Source organism: Mastomys coucha, unplaced genomic scaffold (genome assembly GCF_008632895.1).
Source record: "Mastomys coucha isolate ucsf_1 unplaced genomic scaffold, UCSF_Mcou_1 pScaffold11, whole genome shotgun sequence".
In the NCBI taxonomy this organism is placed as follows: domain Eukaryota; kingdom Metazoa; phylum Chordata; class Mammalia; order Rodentia; family Muridae; genus Mastomys; species Mastomys coucha.
Genome location: NW_022196893.1, coordinates 8743675 through 8765235, shown reverse-complemented (window position 1 = coordinate 8765235; position 21561 = coordinate 8743675). Strand labels below are relative to the sequence as shown.

General features: G+C 47.8%; 1 protein-coding gene across 3 annotated transcripts in view; it reads left to right on the top strand.

Moving 5' to 3' along the window:
• Cacng2 (calcium voltage-gated channel auxiliary subunit gamma 2) overlaps nt 1-21561 on the top strand; it is a 125629-nt gene that overhangs the window by 1594 nt on the left and 102474 nt on the right. The gene's annotated exons all lie outside the window — the stretch shown is intronic.

The window sequence follows — 21561 nt, the reverse complement described above, 5'->3', positions numbered from 1 at the left end:
TTTTCCCACTTCACTCCCTCCGCCGCTGCTGCTGCAGATCAAGGTTGGCTGGGTTAGTTTCAGAGGAAAGAAAATCAATAAGCAGAACCCACACTCTCTACTCTTTGGCTTCCACCCCGTCCTCCCAAGCCTCCTCATTGGAATGATGTATGGTACGGTGAAAACAGGAAATTGTCTGTAGAGTCAGATGTGCTCTGGGTGCTTTGGAGTCCTTAGGGTTTGCCTTTGGGTCTAGCTTTGTCACCTATGAGGAAGGAAAATAATTGCTTCGCTGTGTGCTGCTCAGCCTTTTGCCATGAAGGATTCAGAAAAATGTTCTTCCTCTTCTCCTCACTCCTCAAAAGTTACAGGCCCAGCACCATCTGCAAGTCTCCCTTTTAAAAAAAAAATCTGTTGTTTCTAAGAATCCTTATTTGGTAGATTCTAATTATTCCAGGAGCTCAAGCCGAGTTCATGAGCATTTCGTAATGTCTACGAGCCCCGCGTACCATTCGTGGTGACTGGCTGTGTGTGTGTGTGTATGTGTGTGTGTGTGTGTGTGTGTGTGTGTATTAATGTTTACGAAGTCTAAAATGCATGTGTCTCTCACAGGAAACAAGCCCAAGTTCTAATAAACAGTGGTCACTTGCGGGTTAGGCTGAGCGCTGATTTGCTTCCACGCAGAGTGACATGTCTGTCACCCAGAAGCAAGTCGAGTCAGCACTGTGCAGGCAGGAGGCGAGGGCATGGAGAGGTTGAGGGGGGAATGGGAAAACATGGGGTGGGGGTGTCAGCCGTTGGTCTTGATCTTGCAGAGTCATTGGGGCATGTGCGCTGCATGTGCTGTGGGCCGAGGGGCTCCCACGATGTAAAGGCCGGGAGGCTAGGACATGAGGAAGGCATGTGCTTCGGGAACACATTAATAAACACAAGGGGGGGAACTCTGCAGGTCATACAAGCTGCATTTAGCCACAGACTTTAATATGAAGGAGTGAATTTGCATAGCTATATCTGTCTGTGTGCAAAAGCCACCTATAGGAAGACAGGCAGAGAGACACATATGCCCCTGTGTGGAAAGAGGCTTGTATGTCTTCCACTGATGTGAACCAAGCCTGGAGGCCCTTTGAGGTGGCATTGGGAAGTGAGCACTGCAGAACTGTTTGTTAAGCTCAACGTGGGATGGTGCTGCAGGGAGTTGGGGCCAGCACATGGGGAGAGGGCAAAACGGACGTGATCCTGGGGGTCTAACCTATACTAAACCAAACACTGGTCTGGGAAAAGAGCTCACATCGCAGGCCCCCTCCCGGTGTTCTTGGTGCAAACGGTTGAGTGATGGCTGAACATGTTTTGAATAGCTAAGTGACTTCATTGAGCGATGGTCTGTTTGACGCATACTGCATTTGATACCCTTTCTCAGTCCAAGCGCTGCCTTTAACATTCTGCAGAGGTGCTCTCTGCTGAACACTCCGTGCTCCTCCCCAGCCAGAGAGTCAATATCAGGAAATTAATAGGGACCGTTTTACACACACGCATTCCGCCTCTCTTAAAAAATGAAAAGCCTTTCATAGCGCCAGTCATTTGCAGTGAAAAGGCAGCTTCCATGTAATTAAACATTTATGGCAAGCTTTGATGCCGAAAAAGAAAGAAAGCAAAGGGAATGAGGGTTGCTTTGGGGACATGATCCTGGCAGCTGTTTGCGTTCCTTGGATTTTGGTTAGAGGGATAAGAGATCCGCAGCCAAGAAAAATTAGAGAAAAATCTGTGTCTTTATTTTAGGGCAAATGTAATCAGATATTGGTGACTTGGTATAAATATGCTTTCTAAATCGGGTTGTTTTTTTTTTTTTTTGACGGATCCTTAGTGTTGTGATCTTCTAAACATCTTGTAATTCACAGTAGACACGTCTGCGATGGCTCTGGGTCACTTGTGCATCAAAAGGCTTAAGTGTTTTCATTAGACACCCATCTGTTCCAAGTCCACAGCTACCCACCTCCTCTAACTTTCTCTCCGAGCTTTACTCTCTTCTGCCTCGATCAACTATACAGTGTTAGAATTGCAGCAACACCCCCCCCCCCAGGGTTGTGTGATGCTCACAGGAGCTGTGGGTTTGGCACTGTCCCCAGCGGCCTCCCTGGGTGCCTAACCCAGGCACTTGCCTCCAGGCTGTGAGGGGAGGGCTGGATTAATAGTCCCTTTCTCACTAGGCTCAAGTGGAAAGAGCTAGGGAGTTTCAGGGCCCTTTCTGACCAAACTTTCCATTTCTTACAGCTTCTGTCTTGGGGTTCCGCAAACCTGGGACCACCTCACCTTGGCCTCTTAGGCAGAGGCTGGTGCTGATTTTCAAACTGCATGCACTTCCTAAAACCAGAGTTTGGGGATTCCTGTGAATTGGCCATTGACACGTTAGCATCTCTGAGTGTTTAGAACAGAGTCAGCTTCAGCAAGGGCTGGGTTATGGGTGCTTCTTCAAGTCAGGGTCTGGAGTGAGAAAGGAGACTTTTCAGAAAGATCTCCCCCCAAATCCCACCTTGGATTGCACTCTGTACCCACACCAAAGACCTGGAGAACTGTTTTCCAATTTTGTCCCTGAGAGTCTGCTGGTAACTGCAGCTAAAAATCCAGGCCTGATCTCCTCTCTTCTCTTTTGCTTCTCTAGTTATCACTAGGATTTTTGTGTGTGGTCTCATGAGATGGTTATTTTTCTTTTACCTCTTCATGAAAAGAAGAATTGGGAACTAGTCCTCTGCCTCTGTGGCTGCTTTTGAAATTAATGAATCTGTGGAGGGATACGAAAGGGGAACAGCCACCTGTTCAGGCCACACTCTGGGGAAGGAGAGAGATAAAGGAAAAATTCCCCTCTAACTGAACTCAAAGGTCTCTCTGTGTGCACTCTCGAACTCTCTGGCACGTGGGTGTCTTTCCTGGGATTCGAGCCTGTGGTGGGAGAGGTGGTTGGGCGTGACCCTGGCATGAACAGAGTGCTGGGTGGAAGCCTTGAATTGTTCAGAAACTTCCTTAGGGGTCCTGGGGTGGGGAGCTGAACTGGCTCTTTCAGAAAACAAATTTAGTCAAAACTCCATGAGGGCACAAGAATGGTGTGCTCCAAGCACAGTGTGCCTGGACCACTGTGGCTTGCCACTTGGAGAATGAGCCTCTGCTGCAACCTCAAAGGAACCATCCTCTCCAGGGACTAGAGATCCCCCCCCCCCAGGTGTTCTCCAGCTCCTGCCTTCCTTCTGTCCCCACTCCACTCTCCAGCCCTGCAGAGGAACAGCCAACGACTAGTTCACAAGCCACCCCACCCGCTCCGTCTTTTTGTGCCCCTTACCTCAGTGTATAGGGAACAACAAAAATATTGCTCTGTTCAGATTGGTGCTTCCCTCTGATGGACTTTTCAACTCCTGTAGCATCAGGGGTGTCTCTTTCTGCTTCTGCATGGCACCTCTGATGGTCACCCTGCACCTCCACTGCCTTTGAACAACACCTCCACTGTCCCTGGTTGTCTTTTCTAAGTTCAGAACTGCACGGTCCTTGCCTGGCCTTCAAGGTGGCAGGATGTTCCAGGCCTCTCAGCATGCCCTCTTGTTTCTACAGATAGAAAGGATAGAGCTTTTGCTCTAAGGGAGGCCACTGTACACTCTTGCCTTCAACTGAGCCTTCTTGGTGTGTGTATACAGCTCCCTAGTGTTATAATAATATTTCTGAGATAACCTAACATTTTCTAGGCCCTAGAGTCTAGGAACTTTGCCCATAGTAGGTGCACAAGAAATATTTATCAACACCTTGATTCAGAGATTCTTAATATGATTGAAATTAATGCAAACATTATTAGAATGGAGAGAAAAGGCAGAAAAGAGAGAGAGAGAGAGAGAGAGAGAGAGAGAGAGGGAGAGAGAGATCAGAATAATTTGTTTTTTCCTTCCTGGAATTCTTTTTAAAAAATAATAATGAGTCATGAGTCTATTATAAAATACGAGAAGCCAAAGGACTCTGCCACTGGACTGTGCAGTTCTTAACTGGCCAAAGTGAGGGCAAATTATTCAAGGGAAGCGGAAGATAGTCTGCACCATCTCTATGGGGGAGGGAAGGGGACAGTGGGTTGTTTTCATTTCTGCCATCATAAGTGTCTCCTGGTCCTCTCCAGAGCAGAGACCTCAGGCAGACCATGGGCATTATAACTGACCACCTCTAGTGAACATCTATAGAACTTTCTTTTCTTTAGGAAAACTCCCATCTAAGTCATCTAAAGACCCTGGAGCACCCCACCCCAACCCTCCCCTCTCAGGACCTAGGATTTGATAGCAGCTTGCCAGAAAGCAGGCCCAGTGTCTTAGCGTCTCTCGCCTACTAGCCAAGCTTGACTCTGCCCTTGCACCTCATAGTTGCGCACCCCCACAACACACTCTCTACTTTGCTTCTGCTTCCAAAGTGAGTGGGAAGATGGAAGCACACACCAGGGTCACATGGCAGAAAGTGTCTGAGCCAGGACTTGCACTCAGGTCCCTGTGACACCTGGAGCTCCCCTATCTCCTGTGCTCCATATGTTCCAGAGGCCAGTGGAAAGCCCTGGGCCTGGCACCGTAGGTACTTTCATGGTCCCTGCATGTAAGAGGTTCTGTTTTGTTTGCATCAGATGGAGACCCATTGAGCCAGCATGAGTAGTCAGGAGGGCTGAGTTCTTGACCACTGGAACCTACCAATGTGCCATCCTGCTCCTCTCAGAAGGACATGACTATAGTTCACCCCTCTTTCTTGGCTAGACTGAGGCTAGGGGATTGTAGTAAGCAAGTCCCAACAGAGGACGCTAGGCCTGACCCACTGGGCACCTCTTTCTTTGTGACTCTTCACTTTGGAGGCGTCCTTAGTGCAAAATGCCCCATGGGTTTATGACAAGCTTCAGAAAATGCCCAACTCTACAGCCCCTGTGCATCATGGGAGTTCATAGAAAGCTTGATATTGGAAGGGGAAATACTTGTAACCCTTTGGAACTGGGTTCACTTCAACCTAATGAGCTGTGGCATTTGGGGGCCATCGAGCCCTTCTAAGCCTCAGTTTCCTTTTCTGTAAAAGCAAGAAGTATCCTAACCCCATGGCAAGGATGGTTGGGTGAGAGTCTAATAGACTCCGTGGGGTAAGGGAAGGAAGAGCGTTACATCTGGGAGGGTAGCTGTTTGCCTTGTCCTCAACCGTGTTTGAAATTTCAATCAACAATTCCTATTCCCTCCCTAACCCTTTCCCATACTCATTTTATTTATATGTTTGTTTTAACTAAGTACTTGCTGCTATCTAGCTCCTTGTATCCGTTGTTGTTGCTGTTGTTGTTGCTGTTGCTGCTGCTGTTGTTGTTGTTGTCTTATTTCTCTCCAGACATTAGACCATCCATTCCACAGGGGCAGAGGTACTTCCTTCCAGCTCACCGCTGTGCCCCCAGAGATAGCGACAGTGCAGAATGTCAACCTATGCTGGTGAATGAATAAGTCATCACCACCAAGGGGAGGGCAGTTGAGATCTAGCTGCCCCTCATGTCACGCAGGGCTGGATCTCTGAGTGGGCAGTAAAAGCAAAACATTGTTTGTGACACTCCAAAATAAACAAGGAGCGTAAGACAGGGGAGTGGGTGAGGACAGGGAGGCAGACAGATAGACAGACAGACAGAAAGACAGACAGTGGGCCATCATGAAAGGAGAGGGAGTGACAAAGAACAGTGATAGAAGTGGAACTTGGGAAGAAACAAGGGCCTGGAGAGGGAGTGTGGAAGGTGGGCACCCTCAGGAAAGACCCAATTTCCCCTTTTCCACCATCTACAGAGGATATACGGGGGCATCTTGGAGAGAGCAGCTATGCCAGGGAGAGAGAGGAAATGTCTACACAGGCTAAGAAGTTTTCAGTTTTATCAGAATATCAGGTCATGGTGTAGTGGTTCACCACAATGAGCTGAGACCTCGGGAGGCAGAGGCAGGAAGACTGTCACAGTTTCAGAAAAGTCTGGGCTACATGTGGAGCTCCAGGATGACCTTACCCACAGTGAGACCCCGTCTCTAAAAACACAGTGCTTTTAAAATTTTCAAATGTCAGTGACTCTTTTCACTCTTAAATAATTCTTTTGGCCAAACCCCACATTCAAGTAAAGTTCACATTTTAAATGTCCATGCTAGTGCCCCTCAACCACACTTAGGGCAATCCCTGCAACTGATTCAACTTTTGATGATCCTTTATGAAGTCCCAAGTGCAAGGGCTCTAGGAACCTCATGGGAGGCCATGCCATTCCAAGGTCACTAATATCAGGGTCCTTGGAGTCTAATTCAACAACTGGTGTGTGTGTGTGTGTGTGTGTGTGTGTGTGTGTGTGTGTGTGTGTGAAGCCTGGATTAGTGCCACTAAGGGGTGGCACACAGGGTTGAGTTTAGGAGACTTGGAACTGTATGATTGGTACTTGCTGTGAAAGCAAGCCTCTGGGCCTACATTTAAAAACTGGGTGTGGGCTGGAGAGACGGTTCAGTTGGTAAAGTGCTTGCCATTACAAGTATGAAGACCTGAGTTCAAATTCCCAGAGCCCATGCAAAGCTAGATTGTAGTTGTATGCGTCTATAATCCCAAAGATCCTACAGTGAGGGGGAGAAGATGGAGACAGGAGAATCTCCAGAAGCTCCCAGCCCAATTAGACGGCATTAAACAATGAGAGATCCTGTCTCAAGAAAGGTAGAAGGCAAAAACTGTCATTGAGGATGTCCTCTGACTTCCAAACCTACACCACAGCATGCACATGGCAGAGTCACACTCGTGTGTGTGTGTGTGTGTGTGTGTGTGTGTTTGTGTGTGTGCAGAGTCAGGCATGATGGTGAGTGTTTAGAATCCTAGTAAAAGGGGTGTAGAAATGAGTGTCTCCTGGGAGTTCACTGACCAGTCTAGCCACTTTATAAGATCCAGGCCAATGAGAGACCCTGCCTCAAAAAGTTAGTTGGATGACACCCAAAGAACAACACCCAAACTTGACCCCTGACATCCACATACATGAACACACCCATACATACAAGTATACATAGAGAGGGAGAAAGAATCACTATGATTTCTGTGACACAGGTACTTAAAATATGTGCCTTGGAATCAGAGGAAAATAGCAGCCTCGATCATTAAAAGAATGGTAGGCAGTGTGTTGTGACCCCAATGGGTCTCCGTAGCTATTAGCTAGTATCCAGACCCTGACTCAAAGTAACACAAGGCCAAGGAATGTGATCTGACCCATGAGTTTCCTGGCAAGAAAGATGGGGTGGGGTGCTCTCTCAGTGACTGCCCTCCATGCCACCTCAGGTAGGTACCACTGAGTCAGGTAAAGAAGACCCACCCATGAACAGATGATAATGGTGCAAACTATACACACTTGGGCATTCTAGGAGCATGGAGATGGGTGGGGGAGGGTCCCAGGAAGGACTGAGCTAGAGAGAAGGAGAGATGGTGTGCACAGAAACACAGGGACCTGAGAGGAAATGCTGATTATCTAGTGTGACTGGAAGCAAAGAAGGGACAAGGCTGGGAGACGTCGATGTGAACCCATGGGGACAGAAGCGCTTCACAGAGCAGTTCATGTTAGGCTCAGGAGGGTCCCACTGGTCCCCCATCTGCTCTGGTCCCTGAAGCTTGAGTGTCTAATGGGTGGTATGAGGAGTCAACACCACATTGGGGTTTACTGGGAGATACAAGGCCTGGAGATGAGGAGGCTGCAGACCCTGAGTGACTGGCATTAAGGTAGTCAGGGTAACAGAGTGAAAGGTTGAAGGGAAGAGGTGAAGTTCAGCGCACAGTAGGGATACTTCCATCCAGATCCCCATGTCTCACTTTCTCATGTAGAAGATAAAGTTGCTTCTCTTCCTTTTCCGTTGCTGTTATGAAGCACCATGGCCGAAAGCAACTTAAGGAAGAAGCGGGATACTTTGGGTTCCAGGGGGAGGGATGTGGCATGACAGAGGATCAGGAAGCTGGCTGATCACATGCCATCCACATACAGGAAGCAGAGAGTGAACAGAAAGTGAGGTGGGGCTATAAACACTCAAAGTTGACCCCCAATGAGGACGTACTTCTTCCAGCAAGGTGCCATCCCCCAAAGGATCCCACAGTTGGGATCCACCCCAACTGTGACACCAACTGAGGAGCAAGTGTTCAAGTACTTGGGGTGGAGTTGCATTTTCCACAAAGGCTAAACACAGACAGGAGCTGCTTCTCCCCAGAGCCTGGCCCACGGTGTAATGGAGATCCCACCCTTAGTATATACGGGAGGCTTGACTGCTCCCTTAAGGAGTTCAGTATAAAAAAGAAGACCCACCAGTGACCAATGTTGGCGACATAGCAAGGAATATATACCCGTGGGGAATTCTGGGAGCACAGAGATGATGCAAGGGGCTTCCCTCCTTTCCTGCTAGGTTTTCAAACCAACCTCTCGGTAGCCAGTCTTTCATGTCAAGCTTCAGAAAAGCACATTCTCAGAGAGCACATGGATGGGAACTCTGTCTCCCTTGCTCTCCCATATTGGAGGCCCTGTAGGGTGTCTTCCAGCTGCCTCTTTTCTGTACAGCTCAGAGAAGGTGATACGTCAGAGCCTTGGGTACTGGACACCTTGGCTTGGGGTGGAAATCCAGGCTGTTTACTGCCTAGCAGAGGGATTGGTGTAGCCTCCTGCAGTTACCTCCAAAGAGCCTCCATCCCTTTGCTCATCCATACTCTACGTGTCCTCCCTGAACCTTCCTGCCCTTGGGTAGGCTTCCAGCTGCTAACAAGATGCTCAGGCTTTGGAGCAAGTTCCCAGGAGCAGGTTGCTGTGGCCTCGTTCCTCTGAGAGCCAACCCTTCAATTGGTGTCTCCCTATACCTTCAATACTGAGTGCCAGCTTCTCCCTGGTCTTGCCCCTCTACCCCAGCAATGCTGGGGGTTGGGGGGCGCTGTAGCCACCTCAGACCTCCCTTTAGCCAAGTTCCACCCCAGTATGCACTTAGTTCACCTTCTCTGCTTAGTCACATTCTTTCTGCCACTTCCCTTGCCAAGTTTAGTCTCATCTTTATCTCAGATAAAGGAGAGACCTTATCCTCTGCCACATCTCAGAAATATCAAGCACAGTGATGATGATGACGATGATGATGATGATAGCCATTGTGTGTGCATGCGTGTTCTTGTACACACCACTGCCACTATTATAGAATAACAATCATTGTGTGGAGGAAGGTAAGCTGTTCTTCAAGTGCCATCCTCTGTTTTTTTGTGACACTGGCCTGAGGCTTAAGCTGGGCAAGCTAGCCAGAGAGGCCCAGGGACCTCCTCTGCATTCCAGCACTTCTTAGGGATTTACAAACACGCAGCACACAGTCTGCATGTTTAATAAGCATTCTACGACCCAAACTCAGGTCTTCATGATTACACAGTAAGCTTTTTACTGGAACCTTCTCCCCAACCCCAACCATTAACATTCCTTGAGTGCATCTTTCTTGCTAAGAATTGTTGCTGATGTTTCCCAGATGTTAGCTCTCATTTAGGCCTCCTAGAGCTGAAGAGATGAACCAGGATCCCCATCACCCCCATCTTGAGAAACTCAGGAAGGTTAAAGACTTGCTGAGGTCACAGAGTGCCATAACTGGGGTTCCAACCCATGCCTGTCTGACCCCAACACACCATTGGGTTCAGAGTTTTTCCTGAACACCACTCCCCAAGCCTAAGTACAGATCGTTGAGATGTTCGGGACTTAGATGCCTACTCCGATGTCCCAAGCATAAAGACATCTTTAGTGACCTGAGGGCTTAGCTTAGGTTAATGCCCTCCCACAGGGCAGTGCTGGGAAGGTGGAGAAGCTGATCATCAGAATTTCTCAAAACAGAAGATGCTGCTCCATGCAAGGTCATCTTCTTGTGGTTGGGGGTGGAGTAATCATTCCTTGTCTCTTGTCTTCTGCCGAAGGCTGCTTCCCAGCCCCATTCTCTACCTTCAGGATTCACAGAGGTTGCTTGCTAATTCCGTCAGCTTCTGCACCACCTCATGTCTTGGCCAGCAGAGCTCTGTGCCCCCACCTTTCCTGCCCATGTGTTTCCTGGCACATGTGTTCCTGTACCCACCATCTGTAGTTTCATTTTCATATATTTTATTTGTTTTCTGAAACAGTGTCCGATAACCAGAGTTAGCCTCAAACTCTCTGTATAGCTCAGGTTGGATCCTGGTCTTCACATCATTACCTCCTGCGTGATGAGCTAGCATATTAGTTATTTGTTGATACCTGAGACACAGGGTTGAAGAGATGACTCAGCGGTTAAGAGCGCTTGCTGCTGTTACAGAGGACCCTGATTTAATTCAAAGCATTCATGCCAGGCAGCTCACACTGCCTCTAGCAGTAGTTCCATGGAATCTGGCGCCCTCTTCTGGCATTCCCTGGCATCTGCACTCACATGCACATTGCCCAAGCATGCATACACTAATACACATTTTATTTGATTAAAAATAGAAACTAGGGCTGGCGAGATGGCTCAGCGGGTAAGAGCACTGACTGCTCTTCCAAAGATCCCGAGTTCAAATCCCAGCAACCACATGGTGGCTGACAATCACCCATAATGAAATCTGACGCCCTCCTCTGGTGTGTCTGAAGACAGCAACAGTGTACTTACATATAATAATAAATAAATCTTTTAAAAAAATAGAAACTAAAAGAAAGAAATACCAGATAAACACAATGTAAGGAAGGAAGGATTCATTCTGGATCACAGTCTGAGGGTACAGTCCATCATGGTGGGGAAGGGGTGATGGGAGGAGCCACAGGCAGCTGCTCACATTGTGTCTGCAGTCAGGAAGCAGAGAGAAGCAAATGCTGGCACTCAGCTTCTCCTTCTCATCCTGTCAAGTATGAGATGACACCATCCACATGTAGGGTGGCCTTCTAACCTCATCGTAATCTAGATAATCCCTCATGGGCGTGGCCAGAGGCTGATCTCCCATGTGATCAAGCTGACAGTCAGCACTGATCATGGCAGTAAGCATACACCCTAGGCCAGCCACACCTGCTGTCTTCTACCTTGTATTCTGCACCTCTAGACCACTGGCTTCTCACCCATTGATGAAAGAACTTCCTAAGTTAGCTTTGTGCCCCCAGGACAAGGTGTGAGTGAATGGGGGTGTGGAGGGTTTAGACCACCAAGGTTTAGACAGTTGTTGGAAGACTGGATGGATGTAGGAAGGGAGGGTGGGAGAAGTGAATGAGAGAGTTGGGATTAGACAGAGATGTACTAGGTTAGTCACCATTTGGGATGCACCTGGAGGCATGAAAGAACAAAGAAATACACTTAAAAACAAAACTGAGAACAGCAGCAGGTCATACTTTGCAAGGAAGACTGTGCATTTCATTTTGGATTTTCCCAGTGACGTCAAAGGCTGCATCCTGTTCCAGCCAGGGCTGGTGTTCCCATCAGCTCTGGTTTCCAATGGGCTGGGTTCAGATCCTGCCTTTTGCCCTTACCAGCCATGTAGATGTCTCATTAGGTCAGATGCTGGCTGTGCAATCACAGGATGTGAGTTCAGATCCCCAGCTCCTGTGTGAAAGCCAGGTGTGATAGTGCCTGTGTAAGACTAGAGCACTTGGGTTGGGGGAGGGCAGAAACTGGCCAATTCTGGGGAGCTTGCTGGCCAGTCAGGCTATCCAAAAGAGTGAGTGCAGACAGACTCAATGAGAGCTCTGTTGTGAAAAATGGAGAGTAGAAAGAGACACTTGACGTGGACCTCCAGCCTCCATGTGCACATGCATGTGTGAATGCACACACACAAACACACACACACACACACACACACACACACACACCACATATACATATACCACACATGTGCATAAAACCAATCAATCAAAAACAAATCAGTAAAAAACTTTAAAGACATGTCATTTGATCCAGGAGAATAGCCTGACTTGATCCAATTTAAGTTGTCTTGAATGACCACGACTATGTCAAACTTCGTGTTGGGTCCCAAGTCCAGCCAGACCCCAGGGGCTGGAGTGGGGGAGGAGGTTGCCTCCTGTTCCCTGCTCTTGGCCTGCTCTCCTTCTTTTGTTGTTTTCTAGCACATTCTGCATATATTTTCACAACACACACGGCTTCTGTCCTAGTTGGGTTTTCTTCTGTCACTCAGTGCAGTTGCCCCTGAGAGAAGGGACACCATGCCCGTGTAGTCTCTAAGGCAGTATGTTCTAGGAGTTCGGTAAGTGTCTGTGGTGGCAGACTTGTCTCATCTCTGAAGGAAATTGAAGGCTAGAAGAAGATATGGGAAAGCACTAAGGTCACTACCAGGAGCCCAGCACACACAAGGGCCAGAGAAGACAGCAGTTCTATACGAGGGAAAGGCCCAAAGCAGAGGAAGAAAATAAAACCACTCATGGCTGATGTCCGAAGGGTGAGGCCAAGGAGAGAGCAGAGCAAGGTCCGAGGAAGCCCCTCTCTTATGCCAATATTCCCACAATCCCCAGGGATCCTGCTGCTATGCTGATGCTGACCCCAGGACCAGGGTTTCCAGCCGGCAGGTGCTGCTTGTCTGTGGGACCACACTGTCAGAATTAAGGCTCAGAGCCCGACCAACAGGTTCTCTGAAAGGGGGACAAGGTGGGGGTGGGGTGGGGACTTTTCCCAGGAGACAGCTGGTGACTTGGTGGCAGGCCCTGTTTTCAGGACCACGCAGATCATCCTCCATGAGCGACCCAGTAGTCTGTGACTTAGGCGGTCCCACAGGAAGCAGGCTGTGTACTCCCTTTCTGCTGCAGCTATCACAGAAGACTGCAAGCCTAGGGTCTTCGAAAAGCATGTTTATTCTCCTACAGTTCCACAGGCTAAGGCCAAGGACCCAGTGGACCTGGGCTCCTTATGAGGCTCTTGGATGTCTGCTGTTTCCAGAAGCAGCCACAGCCCTTTCCCTCTGCTCTTCTTTCATCCCCAGAGCCAGACCTAGGGCAGTCTTTCTTGGGATGCTTGTATTACTCTTGTGTTCTTAAAGACCCTTGTGACTCTGTTGGGTCATCCAGATGGCCCAGCTGCAGGCCAGATGAGCAGAGGCCTTAACTTCATGGCAGCCTCATGCCACTGCGCTGTGTGACATCATAAACAGGGGCACAGGTTGCAGAACAGGGGTGTGGACATTTTGGAATGTTGTCATTTTACCTCCTGTGGGGAGTGAACACTTAAAGAATCCTAAAATCAGCCAGGCTTGCACGCCTTTAATCCCAGAGCTTGGGAGTCAGAGGCAGGTGGATCTCTGATCTACAGAGTGAGCTCCAGAACAGTCAGTGCTACACGGAGAAACCCGATAAATAAACAGAGATAGACCTAATGCCGCTGCCCCACACCAGTTCCCTGGAAGGAATTTTAGAGTGTTTAACCAAAAGGATTATGTCATACATCGTATGTAACAGGAAAACAAAAACAAAAACAAAATTAACAAGGGATCGAGTAAGATGAAAGGGTTTCTTCTTGTCCAAGCACATGGGTCTTGAGCAAGAAGTTCAGCACCCGTCTAGAGGCTCCACACAACATTTGACAATACAGACTGTCCCTGGATCTCCACTCTACTCTTTTAGTATCAAGAGTCCAGCATGGCTGCCAGAGCCCTGGCCACACTGCCTTTGCATTTCACACAGCAAGGTGTGAAATGGTAGGAAATGACAAGGGCAAAGGACTCCTCAGCCCGTTTCCTAGAAGATATGACACGGTTTCACTTCAGTCTCAAAGGCCTGAAAACTCTTTTTCGTGACCATACATAAGGTACAGGAAATGTTAGCTCATCCTCTGTTCCAGACTGCCATGTAGCCAGTAAAACACTAGAGGTTCTGTGATTCCTGGACAAGAAGAAAGGGATGGCACCAACAGTGTCTCCAGAGTACCCTACCTGTCCCCTTCTCCTGCAAGGCCTTTGAGGCCAAGAGAGGGAAAGGACTCTGCAGGACCAGAGAGCCAGTGATGAGCAGTGACTGCAGGCTTGCAGCTGAGAGCAGCAGCTAACGGCACCTGTGAGGAGGAAGGGGCTTGGCCGTTCCTTCATGCCCTGATTGTCCCTCTGGTCCCCCTTCAGGAGGCTCGGCCGCTTGCCCTTCTGAGTCCCTTGGCTGCCACCCTGTCTTGCATCTCTTTCTCTTGCTCTCCCTGGGGAACTCCAAGTTCATGCAGTGTTCTATGAAAGCCATCACTTCCAAAGATGTGTCTGCCTTCAGCAGAGTAGCACAGAGTGCGGTCGGCCAGAGGGGGACCTCGGGGTTCCTGAGCAAGGCAGGGCTTCCTCCTTCCTGCTTGGTATCTTGGCAGGGCCTCTCTGGAGATGGGGTTTTGCGACAAGCTTCACCTTTGGAGAAGGTTTCCATTGTCTGGGGATTCTGCAGCAGCCATGGTAGATAGACCTGAGTGGAGCCAGGGTGGGTGGCACTTGCCCCTCTCCCGCCAGCTGAGAGGCACATTCTCTGGCATTCTCTGCCCACCAGTTCAGGCACATTCAAAGATCCATACATTTTCTTGTGTTTCTGTTTTTAAGTAGTCACTATTCCAATCAGGAGGTAAAGCTAGGGACAGTGTCGTATTGGTTTTGCCTCTGCCTAATCAGTGGGTGAGGGGTGGGTCAATGGGTCATGTGAAGTAGCAGAGACAGTGCTAGTACACACCAGGCTCCCAAAAGAAAATTATAATGTAAGAAAGGGGATCTTGGCAGGGAGGAAAGACAGAGGAATAAACTGGCTTCTGTCTGTCTTCTCAGTAAAGCCATAGAAGCTGAAAGTGGGCAGCTACTTGTCCTGCAGCCTGGGCCCTGGAATAGCAGAGTCCCTCCCATGGATGCCTTCAGAGAATGCCACTTGCTTCAAAGGATTCCTCTCCAGCTCAGGAACACTGTGCCCTGGCACCAGGCTCACAGGCAGAGGCAGAGCAGGTTAAGATGGCTGATGTGTGACACAAGGCAGGGGCCCAGAGACCAGCTCTTGCCCTATATCTGCCACTCGAGAATAGGAGCTGAGGGTGAGACCAAGGCTGGTGGGAAATAGAAACACCATGTGACAGAGCATGGTGGCAGGTGTTGGGGAAGGGGTGAGAGCCCAGAGGATCAGCATAAGCCTCCTAAGAATGGGGACATTCCTACTGGGAACGGGTGGAATAATGGAGATCGTGATGGTTGGGGACAGAAGAAAATATGATTCAAAAAACGGGTCTGCCTCTCCCAGGCAGAGAGAGACCTCTACTCCTCCAGACAGTCTGTTCTAGGACAGTTCTCTGAAATACCACACTGTTAATGGAATAGTAAGGAAGATTCACAAAGCCTGTGGCCCTAGGGCCCCAGCTGAAATGATACCTGGAGTCTTGAACAGCAGGGCCATATACACAGCATCCTGTACATTTCATCCTCAGCCCTAAGGGCTTCCTGCCCTAGATTTCTTCACACCCTGACAATCCACCAGCTCCATCTCTGGGAAGAGGTGGTTCTGGGCATTAAGTGGGCCTTGCCATGGATGGTAACTGGCTTTAAGGCCTTGGGCTAGCCTCTCTAAACCACACTTTCATCTGCTAGCAAAAGCACAGATGATACTCAGCCAGCAGCCTGCAGAAGGCTCACACCCAAAGTTCAAGGTTTACACACCAGCTCCGAAGCTGGCGAGTGCTTCTCTTGGGCATGAGTTTTCAGGCATCCATCATTTACAGACCATGTGCGTTATCCAGACACTTATCTGTAAGTGATGCTCATGTTACAGCTTCATCCTGAGCAGTGTCTACAGAAGCCCAGATTTAAGGCTCTCATTATATTTTTAACAACTGTTTAAAATATCCAGCTTAAGGCTAGAGAGATAGCTCAGTGGGTAAAGTGTTTGCCTTGTAAACTCAAAGACCTCAGTCTGAGACCCAGAAGCGATGTAAAACTCCAGGCATGGTGGCATTTGCTTGTAATTTCAGTGTTGGGAAGGCAGAGATGGGAGGGTCCTTGGGGCTCATGGACCAGATGTGTTAACATACCTGGAAAGCTCCTGGCCAATGATAGACCCTGTTTCCAAATACAAGATGAATATTGCCTGAGGAATATCACACACACACACACACACACACACACACACACACACACACGGGTGAGGAGAGAGAGTGTGCACTTTGCCCATTTTACAGAAACCATGTTCTAACAATAAACCATCACAGCGCTTGAAAGAAGTGCTCCATTCCCAGCATGTCCCAGCTTTCTGCCTCAAGTGAGCCAAAGAACAGGGGGAAAGAAAGCAGAAAGGTTAAACATCAACTCATGGAAGTCTCTGGATCTTGAATAGTCTTTGAGGGGAATTCAGAGGACTCAGTTCTTAGGATTGTGTCTGTTCTCCCATCAAGACCACGATATAGGCAGCAGTCTGGGGTGAGATGGTGGCCTTCCGGATGTGTGCTGAGGATTCTCCATAATTCCCTATGGATCTTCAGAAGAGGCTGTTCCCTGAGGCCCCACTAGAGATAGAGAGATTAACTCCTTCCTCTAAATTTGTGGTGAAGAGATTACTCTCCCTGCCTTAGTCTATTAAACCTAAAAATTAACTGCCTACTATGAAGTATAGTAACGCTTACATATCCACATGGGAATGTATTCAGAACCCTCCCCAAGTCTCTCTTTAGTACCAAAACCCAAAGAGGCTCTTAAAATAGCATAAGAAGGGAGTAGGAAGAGGAGGAGGGGGAGGAAGAAGATAAGGAGGAAGAGGAGGGGAGGAGAAGAGGAAGAGGATGAAGCAGAAGGAGGAAGAGCAGCACAGTATTGACAAATATTCAACATGCATTCCCTGGTGTGCTTAAACCATCTCAAGATGACTCATGTCACTGAGCACAACTCAAATGCTATGTAAAAAGTCATTCTGGGATGTCATGTAGGAAGTAAGGACAAGGGGAATGTTTAAATGAGCTCACTGTAGGGGCAGATTTTCATACCATATTTGACCTATGGTTAGTTGAGTCTGTGGATGTACAATCTACAAAGCTAGACAACTGACTGTCCTTGCTCCTGGAGGAGTCCAGGTGTCTCAGAAGACAGTTTCTAGTGGGTGTGGAAAAGGGGGGAAACTATGTCTCAGAGGTGACAGCCTCAATTAGCCCATAGTGGCAGAGAATTCTGGGAAAGCAGGGCTTGAAATAATGTGCCACATAGTGGCCTATAACGTGCCACATGGCCCTCAAGATGACATCTTGGTTTCTTTCCTTGCCTGGCACCTTGGATTTCTTTCCACTGTGGTAAGAAGTACCTCAACAAATGCATCTTGAGAGACAAAGGGTTTATCCTGGCTCTCAGCTCAGGATGCATCCCATCATGACAGGGAAGTCAGGCAGGAGCTGGAAGTGACTGGTTATATCACACCCACAGTTAAAAAACAGAGAGGAGTGGATGTGTGTGTGTGCTGGTGCTCAGCTTGCTTCCTCCATTTTACCCAGCCCAGAGGATGGTCTTGCCCACAATCAAGATGGTTCTTCCCATATCATTTTGTCAGGGGTCCACCAGGACAGTCAGGTACTGAGGTGGGGCACAGATAGGCTGACCAGAGACTGATGGCCTCTGCTATTAATTTTCTCTTACTGAAGGCTTTTGACAATTGATTCCTGCTGATAGCAGTAGGCAATTAGGAAAAGGGACTTAATTACTTGGTTCTTTACTCTTTAACTCAGGGGCCTCTCACTGGCCAGAGAGAGGCTAGGAGCTCATTAACTCTTTGTGAGCCAGAGAAAAATGAAAAGGATAAAGAGAAAGTCATACTATGCACACATACTCAGTAGGGCCTGATCACCTTTTTCATTGATTTCATGAGTGCACATGTGTACTTATATACACATAGGTAGACCTACATATGTATGAATGTATAGACATATATACATATACATATAGACAGACAGACATGTATACATATGCATTTTGTGGATAAAACAGAGCCCCAAAAGCCACAGTTTATTTTTTTCTCTCAGCCTTTTTTCTAGCTTCCTAGACAAAAGTTCTTCATGAAATTACCTCTCAGATAAAATGTTACACAAAAAGGAATTACAGAAGATATCAATAGTAAGCTCAAAGCAGTGTTTCATTCGATAAGCTCATTATAAGTTCAAAGCGACAGTTTCACATGGCCTTGCTTTATCATGGTGTACACCTGTGGCCTCATCCTTGAATCTGACCTAGAATGAATGTTTTTCCTTGATCACAAATCTGTCCTAAGCCTATTTTTCTTCTTGGTGTAGTTTATGAAAGCTCATTGTATTCTTTATTATGCAGCCTTTACTTACTATTCTATGAGGAGGGGGGCACATTCTATTCTTGATTATAACATCATTACATCTTCATGGAAAAACAACTGAAACCAGCTCTGTAAACTTTCTTCCCAAGATTATTTGAATCAAATCAGGAATTCTATAAAGTCATCAATACATCTAAACAGCATTATTATAAGAAAGAACATTTTCATATTGATCGGCAGGAAATTTTCCCAATAGTGCGAGCTGACTCATTAGGCTCTGTAATAGTGGCAGAAAAAGCATACCAGCAATCCTGGGATGAAGTCATTGAGGTCCATGCCTCTCAGTGAGTGTCCATTGCAGCCATGCAAAATGTGGACCATCTTCAGAAAACTCATTTGCCATAACCTTGCCTACATGGCTTGTGCCATCAGTTGACATAGGAAAACCCCTTGCATTCTCAGAGACCCATCTTCCAGGCAGTTGTAGATTCTCAAGTTGACATTTCTGGCATGGTAGAAATGCAGATGCTTGCTGTGTCTAAGAGAATGCAGGTCCCCCTCCTATGATTCATCTTCACTTGGATTCATGTGCATCCCCTCCTGCATCATCCAAAAAGAACATGCTGGACTTGGAGAGTTGATCTTTACCCCAAGAGTGCTTCTTCCGTAGATTAAGCACTGTCTCATTAGACCCTAACCCGCTGACAAGAGCCATCATGATTTTTTTTCCAACACAGAACGTGTCCACACATTAGTAAGGCTATAAACTAATTACCGGGCATTAATTCAGGGCCGGGAAATAAATCACAGAGTCTCTTGTTGATTCAGCATTGAGGAATTGCCAGGAAGGGAAGATGGGGTACCTCACAACAAGAGCCCAGAGTAAATGCCTGTCCTTCAGAGGGACCCAAGGGCCACGAGCTCACTGGCTCCAGGCGCCCCCTTTGGAATGGCAGTCTGGAGAGAGTAAGTATTCTCACAATGAAGCTGATGAGATTTTAATAGTTGGACAGATGGCCTGAGGGGGAGGGGGCGAATGGAAGAACTGGGAAAAAAGAGAGAGGAAAAACACTCGCATAGCTTTCCTTCAATTAAAGCAAGTGAGAGCCACCTCCCGTGCTGAGAAAAGGCGTCACCATCACCAGCATTGTCAAGTTGGATGTCTTCTTTTTAATAACTGCATGATTTAGCATCAATTATAAACTAGGGCAGTAGTCACAGACAAATCAGAGGTTAGAGAGGCCCACTGGCTTCCCGTACAATCCTTGTTATTTTGGTACCATTTGTTTTTCTATTTAATAATGACGTAGCTGTCCTTATGTATGCAATTCAATTTATGTAGGGTTCTTTCTTGCCTGTCTTTCTAAGGTCACTGGGCTCCAGTATCCCACCTCTGAGCTGGCAGCATTTCTAAAAATCTAGATCAAGAAACCTGGGAGAAGAAGGGGAACATACAAAGAAAAGGAAGGTTTCAGAGGGAAAGAGCAGCAGAAGAAAAAAATCTATTAAAATTTGTCTTATTATATCCTCACTGCACCCATATAAACCTGGCTTTAAAATCTCATTTTGCAGATGTGGAACCTGAATAGCCAAGAGACTGGGTAACCCTTTTGCACAGCTCATAAGTAGAGGTGGCACATGGTTTGGGATATCCTCTGTCCACTTCCCCAGCTCCAGCAAAGACTCTGGGCCCCATGTCTTCCCTAGGCATGAGCCAAACTGCAGGAACTGCCCCCATGCATGGGGACTTGAATTGTCTCAGGGCATTCTTGAAATGTTTAAAAGTCATCCAATCACATGGGAATTCTGCTTCTTTTCCTGCTTGTGTCACAGTTCCTGACTTCAGTTGTCAACTGCCTTCCATGGCCAAGCATGGTAAAGATGAGTAGAGAGCAGAGAGGGATGGGACCAAGGAGCAGGCAACTGTGGTATCCGTCCACTGAAGAACAGATCTCCTGTAGGGATATGGGGTCCAAAATAACGTTCCCCACAAACCTAAAGATTGTCAGAGAGGCACACCATTTCCTTCTCCCCTTCACACCCTTTACCCTGACTGGATCACTTAGATTTGTGGGCAACCCCTCCTCCACCATTCATAAAGAAAGATCTGGACTTGGGATATTGGACTTTACCCCCAAGGATGTTTAATGTGGGCCCTGGGAATAAATCCAAGTTCCTCGTCTGAGCAGCAGTGAGTGGCCAACAAGGGAGTGTGGGACACCTCCTAGGGATGCCTTACCCTTCTAGGGAACTGATGAGTCCAAGTGCCCTGGCTCTAGGTGCCCATTTGGGATGTGCATTCACCTAACACAGGCTGGACTCCCAGGAGCTAATGCAAAGACTGTATTCCACTGGATTCTCACCCACACTGTGTGGCAGAACTCCCATTGACTGGATGAGAAAGGCAAGACCCACAGAATCTGGGTGATGTTAGCACAGTGTTTCTCTCATCTGATGAGAAATCATCAGAAGGGCTGGGCATTAAACTCTGGTCCACAGATGGATTCCCAGCACAAACATCCATCAGTGTCAGAGGTTGATCAAAAGCAAACAGAAGCAGTGGGTAAGGCCAGGGATGTGTCCTGAAAGGAAAGCCCAGAGTCTGTGGGCTTGATTCCTTCACTGCCTGAAAGCTGAGGGCCAACACTAATGTAGTGAGCACTGAAGAGGTGGGTGCTGTGCAGCCCCATCTGTGAGAGACTGCACATCAATTCTGATTCACTGTCCAATGGATGGACACATTTGATTGTGAGTACAGAGAAATGTTCCTGGCTTCGGCTGCCCTCCTCCTCCATGTCATTTCTAACAAGCAGGGTCTGCATGTCTTGTGGGGTCTTTGGAAGTATTGCTGTACATCCTTAGAGACCATAGGGTCAGAGCAGCCTCAAGGGAGGCAAAGGGTGAGAAGAAGCAAGGGAAGAGCAGGAGGACAGAAAAGTGAAGGTTCACTTGGTAGAGTGCTTGCCTAACAAGCACAAAGCCCTGGGTTCAATCCCCAGGGTCCCCTAGAAACTGGGATTGCTGGTCCGTACAAATCTGTAATCCCAGCACTTCAGCAATGGAAGGAAACAGAGGGATCAGAAGTTTAGGGTCATCCTCAACTAGATATTATGTTTGAGTCTAGCCTGGGATCCATGGTACTTTGTCTCAAAAATAAAATGAAATAAATAAGGGATACACTTTCTGGTTTTCATCCTTACTCTTTTTGAAGACTTCATTCATAAATAAAGGGGGTGGTGTCAGTGGCCAGGTGAGGTGAAGATGAGAGTGACTCAGTGGTAGTTGTGATGAATGTGGTACCTCTGAGTGTGATGCTGGTGAGGAACATGGTGTTTCTGAGTGTGATGCTGGTGAGGAACGTGGTGCCT